Source organism: Pygoscelis adeliae, unplaced genomic scaffold (assembly GCF_000699105.1).
Source record: "Pygoscelis adeliae isolate BGI_AS28 unplaced genomic scaffold, ASM69910v1 Scaffold66, whole genome shotgun sequence".
In the NCBI taxonomy this organism is placed as follows: Eukaryota; Metazoa; Chordata; class Aves; order Sphenisciformes; family Spheniscidae; genus Pygoscelis; species Pygoscelis adeliae.
Window position 1 is genome coordinate 8,521,240 of NW_008825167.1, and position 6,562 is coordinate 8,527,801.

The 6,562-nt window shown below is 41.8% G+C and overlaps 1 long non-coding RNA gene across 1 annotated transcript in view; it reads left to right on the top strand.

Annotated features, from left to right (window-relative positions):
• Positions 1 to 6,521, top strand: part of LOC103920937 — an 18,021-nt gene extending 11,500 nt beyond the window's left edge. Inside the window, exon 3 of the long non-coding RNA XR_663834.1 lies at positions 6,385 to 6,521. This is a non-coding gene — a long non-coding RNA (uncharacterized LOC103920937). The remainder of the gene's footprint in view (positions 1 to 6,384) is intronic.
• Positions 6,522 to 6,562: the final 41 nt, after the last annotated feature.

Consider the following 6,562-nt stretch of genomic DNA (forward strand, 5'->3'; position numbering starts at 1 on the left):
TGTTCATAATAAACTTTGATCCTTTAAAAAAAAGGCAGTGGTTTCCTCAAGCATCTGGAGGATGGCTCCCCCAGACAGATTGCAGTGGAGAGGCAGCAGCTGGAAACTGGAGGCTGAGCCTGCTCTTAACCTGCGAGCTCGAGATGGAGTGAAGCAGTGGGAGTTCGCCCAAAGATGTGAATTAGCTCCTGGGCCAAAGCTCTGGCTGAAATTCCTAGACAGGATTCCCATCCCCAGCACTGCAGGGATGGGAAGAGGAGGAGATAGAGGAACAAAGACGGTGCCACAGCAAACTCAGCCTTTTCGTTTCTCTCAGCTGGGTTAAGAGAAGGAAGCTAAAACCCCACAAAACCCAAACAAGCCCACCTTGCTTCCCCTGAGCAGGTGCACTGCTTAGCAGGCTGTTGTGGGTGGGCTGCGCCAGCACAGATGGGATGGAGCAGGCTTGCCCCCAACCCCAGTTAATTCTCCATCACAAGATGCAGCTAAAAAACAGCCCATGGGCCAGGATCCAGCCCTGCAGCATGCAATGGCTGGCTGGCCACTGCAAGGCTGGGGGAAAGCGGGGTTTGGGGATCCCTGGCTTTAGTGCAGGCTGGGGCAAGCTGGCATCTGCATCCCAGGGGAAGGCTGTGAGGGTCACAGTCAGGGAGAGCTTGGGCAGAGCTGGCATGTGGGCACTGCTTCTCTCTCCTGGAGATGCTCAGACCTGCAAGACTCACTTGAGACAACACGAAGACCAGGTTTCCCTTTTCAGCTGGCCCCAGAGAGCTGCAAAGCTGGACTGCATGCCCGCATGCACACGCTGCCCGATACGTGGGCAGATCTTGGCTTGAAGCTCCTTGCCCATGTAGGATGTTGAGGATGCCCCATAAAAACCCTGCAAGCAGAGGGGCTGTGATTGCCGGGCGGAGGACAGCACTGTGATAGCACGAGTGTTTCCTGGGTGGGCTTGGTAGCTTTGCCATCTGTGCTTTTTCCTCCTATCCTGTTGTTTACCCTTCTATTTTCTTTAATATAATCCTCACTTTTCTGTTTTGTGCTACTGCAGAGCCATCGGGCCCTGGGCTGCTGCCAATGAGCGTACCCAGCCCGTCCCGAGGGATTGCAACGGGGAAAATTCCCAAATGCCTGCTCCAATGGCTGCCCAGTTATTTGCAGAAATACTCTGCAAAATCCAAGAATGCCTTGAAAAAAACAGAAACAAATTTTAAACCACAAGTTTTACCCCTCAGTTCTAAGCTACCTGTTTTAATTGTACCCATGCATCCATATTCAATCTTTCTGGCCAAAAATCCCTTGTGGGTCAGTTTTCTTTGTTTGGTCCTTAAGGCACTCAAAGATTTCTGTATTAGTTATTAGATAGGACCTAAGTACCTCATTCTGTTTGCTTTTAAGATCTCTTTCTGGTTGTTTTTGTAGATCACCATGATTTAAGCAGCTTTTTGGAATGACACGCCAATACTAGATTATTCTTATTATAACATGAAGTAGAAATACACTACCCTGTCCATATGTATGATATTGGGAGATCTTCAGTTAAATTTGCTTGTCTTTTGGGACTGCACTCCTGTTACTATGATTTTGTGGTGTTTAAGGAAAAAATGAACTCCATTTGCACACTTAATTTTAAGGGTAAGAAAATGGAAGCTGTGCTTATATCTCAATAGTGGCATTTTATCCAAGTACTTTAGTTGCAGAAAAGATGGCTCTGGAATATGTTTGTATGAACTCGTATGGATTGTTTGAAAATATTTATAGCTTGTGTTTAAAAACATACAGCTAAACTCCTCCAGTGTGAAATCCTCCTCCAGAAAAATATAAGGCATTTTTTACATGTTTAGGTTAGATTTTTAATCTCATTTCTAGGTTTCTCTAACATTAACGTCAACCACATGTCACTTACATAGTCCATTTATATTTTAATTTAGTGTCTGCATATCAAATGTATAAAGTACAGCTGGACTCAGCACAATATTTTCTATGAAATGCGAAGGAAGCTATTATCCAATAAGAAATACATCTGGCTTTGGTGTAGCAGAGCTTTTCCGAAGGCAGAGAAATTGCTGCAATAATTAAACTTGAGACCCAGAGAAGGACAGGATTCCTGCCGGAGTATTAGACCTTGCATGAGGACTGGGATCCTGGTGAGAGGTTTTTTATGGCTAACAATCTATTGTATATTACTGAAATACTTAAGAAAAGGTGCAGCCAATTATTTGCAGCTGTCACTTGGTGACTCTGTCCAGGTATTAGACAATCTTTTACAAACCGACTTAGGGATCTGTCATATTTTTGCTTACAGTCAACTGAGTCCTGAGCAGATGAATGTGCTAAACTTTGTGCCCTAGCGCTTCCATACAAAAGGCTTTTAAATTAAAGTAAAAATTCATTTTAACAGCAAGGTTATGCTTTCCCTTGAGGTTTCTAACACTGTTCACTCTCATTGCTGAGGATGTTTCCGCCTTCACAGTAAAAGCTTTTCTTTTTGTTATCCTTGCAGCCCTTGTTAGATTGAATAAGTCAAGGTGCTAGTGCCTTTGTGTCGCTGAAGGGCCCGATCCCACAGCCCTGGTGCCTGGCTGTGTAAGGCAACAGGAGAGCTGGGTGTTAGAGGGGGCCACAGGTAAAATGAGAGAGAAATAAATAGGAAAGACAAACGGTTTATTTGTCTGCAACTTGTTTGTTGTCACCTACAGCTTCTTCTTAGTGAGTTGATGGCTTTCTTCTTAAAGCAACAAAGGCTTCTTTGGAAACACTAAAATACTTACTTGATTTTGCTCACTAATTTAGTATGCAAGAAATGTTAGTTTCTTCTCTCAAACACCAGCAGACAGATGGCAGAAAAAATATAGTAGACTCTGGACTCCCACTGAAAGCTGACCTAGACTCACCCCTGGCTTTATTGTTTTCTTTCATAATTAGCTTTTGCTCAGCTTTGTCATTTTCATAAACCTTGATATTCTTCAATTAACAAAACAGAACAAGAACAACAAGAGCTTAGGCAGCTCATGAGGTCACTTCTTGCAGGGGCTGGATTATGGCACCAAAAGAAGCCTGAAAAGCATGTATTGATCCAGTCTGACAGTTCCTGCCACATTAAGCCTCACCACAGCTGTGATATAAAGGCGCTTAGAGCTGTTATCATAAATACCATCCACTATCTTTAAAGATCATCAAAATTGCTTCACATTGTATAAGAGTTATTGTCATATAATCTGTTCAATGCATTTTAACAGCATAAATTGGTTTAGCATTTTAATACTAGCTTAAAGGTCAAATGCAGATAATTTAAACTAACATTTATCCTATGAAAGTCATCATATAAGCTCAATTTACTGAATGTGTGGAATGAAAAACAGTCACTTTTATTATTTCCTTCATTTATCCAAAAGATAAATATATCCAATAAAATTTGGTTTTAAGCATTAAAGCACTTTCATTTAAACTGTCAAAGAACATATTTGTGATTATTTTGTGAATGCTTATAATATTTAGGATATGATCTTAAAAGCAAAATAAACTTCCTATATTTCTTTCTGTAGGAAGATGATTATAAGAGAGGTGTTTTTATGATCGGGAATGGAAAAATGCAGCTACAGCTTTTATGATGAACTGAAGATATTAGGAATAAAAATGTCTGTGGATCTCTTAACCCAACCTACAACTCAGCCTCTGCCCATCCGTAGTCCTGCTGTGCACAGAAAACTCCCTTCCAACTTGTGGCTCGTTGAACCACTAAAACATGACAAGCAAACACCTGTTTGAGAGAGGATTTATTAAGCAGTGATCATATGGGTGGAAGGCAATATAGTCAACAGCATCAGCAAAGACAAGTAGGCAAAGTCTTGTAAAAAACTCTTTTCCAAGAGGATCTCCTGGAGTTTTTCTGCTGTAAGCAGGAGGTACAAGACACTGGTATGGCCTATAATAAAATGTTCACTCAACAGAGGTGGAACAGCTCTCAGGTCCCAGAGGAAACTTCTGGTCCCACCCTGCATGTGGTTGTGGAAGAGCCGGTGGCCTGCTGATCACACTGTTCTAGTGGGGTGGGGTAGACCAAGACCACATCTGCTGAGACTGATCTGAAGTACAGTCAAACTTTACACTTGCGCTGCGAGGGGTTTGTCCTAGAGATGTGGTTTATTCCAGGGTCTTTTCCTATTAGAGTTGTTGTGTTTGTGTAAAAAAGTGTTTGGTGGGGCAGGAACTGGAGCAGAGTTTTCCAGCATCGTAATGGACTTCTCTAGTCATTAGTTCACAGAGATAATTTCTCAAATGAGTTGGTCATCTACATACCTTTTTTTTTATTTCGTGCTTGGGGCAGAAGGGAGGAGAACAGTGAGGAGAACCCACATTCATTACCTCTCATATGACTTCTGAAGTCAATAGACAATTTCTTGTACGGCTCTGGCTGTATTTTCTTTGGTTGCAGTTTCTAGAGCCAAGATATCTGCCTAGTGCTTGCCTACGGTTGCAGTGCCGTTTAGTTTTCAGGACTGATAGTCAGCAAATTTGTGCTGGCCCTTGAGCTGGTATCCCCACAGCCCCCCACAGCTTTGTGGCACTCCTCTGCCCATCTCATCCTCACTGGGAGGGGATGTGTAGACTACCCCAGGTGCTAGGACCTGCCTTCCAGGGTCATCACCAAGCTTCTGCTCTCTCATTCCTTGTTGGAGAGTCAAGAAGCATGTGCACAAGCATTCAGACCACTAACACCTATTTATAGTGAGGTGGGCGAAAGACCAAAACCAGATGCTTAGAGAAGAGTAAGAAAACAGGAGAGCCCACAGTGATGATGCCCTGAATACTCTCTCAGCCTCCAATGATTTGCAACTCAGGGCCTTTCCCAGCCAGAAGTGTTCCCCAGGCAGAGGACAAGGGTAAGGGCATGACTGCTGGGCAAGGGCTGGAGGAGCTAGTGTCAATGCAATCCCTTTTGGAAGGATCCTTTGCTTCTTGTTCTGTCTGGTTAGCCCTAATTTCCCTCAATCTGCATGGAGATTTTTATTTACTGTCTAATCCTTTTCCTTCACTGTTTGAGCAGTCTAAACTGGTGAGACAACTCCTAATCTAGTCTTAACTCTTCCATGCTTTTTCAAACCTGATGTTTGTGAGCATTTCTAAAAAGCTTCTGCCTGTACAAATTAGCTAGCTTAATAAGTATTACAAAGGAGCATAATTGTCTGCATTACCAGAGGATGTGTTGGTTATGATATTGTGAGATGAAAGATTGAGTGAATGAATAATTTGTAATAGCAAATTTTACTTATTTTTCTATTCATGAACAGTCCAGAAAGCAAGCTAGTTATGTCAAATGTTTGTATAATTGGTATTCTATAGATTTTCTCTACTTCTTTTTGGTTTTATTTCTGTGGAAACACAGGGGTGGAGGGAATCGCTTTCTTGTCTGTTTGTTTTCTTTTTCCCCCCACTTATTATTATTATCTTGTCTGTTCGTTTTATTCCCCCCCCCACTTATTATTATTATCTTGTCTGTTTGTTTTCTTTTTTCCCCCACTTATTATTAAAAAGGAAGCTTTAAAAAATGACACACCCCACACACACACTTTAAAAGTAGCTCCTACCTTTAAATTTTGGTCTCAGTGCTAAAACAATAACAAAAAATAGCACTATTACCTCTTTATCTAGAAGTAATAGCAAAAGGATTGAAGACTTTTATCTCATTAGACAAATAATTCACACAAATTTTTGGTGCCCAACATGGGTCTCGAAGGGTTTGAGATAATAACAGATTAACCAGAGCGTATTAAGGAATTTATATCTGTTAACAGTTGTGGGTCACAATGTTGGTTCCTCTGTTCCCGATATTGATTTGTCTAAGCCGCATCATGTACATGTTAGAGATTGGTGTTGGTTTTTGCAGTTGGCTGTGGTCTGTAGTGATTGGTGATGTTTCGCTTGGGAGGTTTATTTTTAAAACACTGACCTTGAGCTTAAGTTGGTATCTGAGTTTCATACTGAAGCCATTACTACACTTCGGAAGCCACTTCATGGAGTCCACTAGCAATTACAGTTCTTCCTCTGAGAATTTTTCCTGTGGAGGAAATACAGAATGGCAGCATTGCTACTTTCTTCTATGATGTTTCCTCCATCATTACAGTAATTTCTCAGTATTTTGAACATCCTTGGGTAGTTAATATAAGTCCCTCTTTTTTATTGTCAGGGGAAACTTTTGGTATTGTTCCTTCAGTGTGATTCACAGATAGAATCAACATTTCCTAAGGATATGTAATATTTGCTAATATTTTAATTCATTGAAAAGTCATAAAATCATAGAATAGTTTGGGTTGGAAGGGACCTCTAAAGGTCATCTACTCCAACCCCCCTGCAATAAGCAGGGACATCTTCAGCTAGATCAAGTTGCTCTCCAATTTAGAGAGAAGGATGTTGTGGGGGACCGTCTCAAAGGCCTTACAGATGTCCAGATAGATCACATCTGTAGCCCTTCCCGTGTCCACTGATGTAGTCCCTCCATCATAGAAGGCCACTAGGTTGGTCAGGCAGGACTTGCCCTTGGTGAAGCCATGCTGGCTGTCTC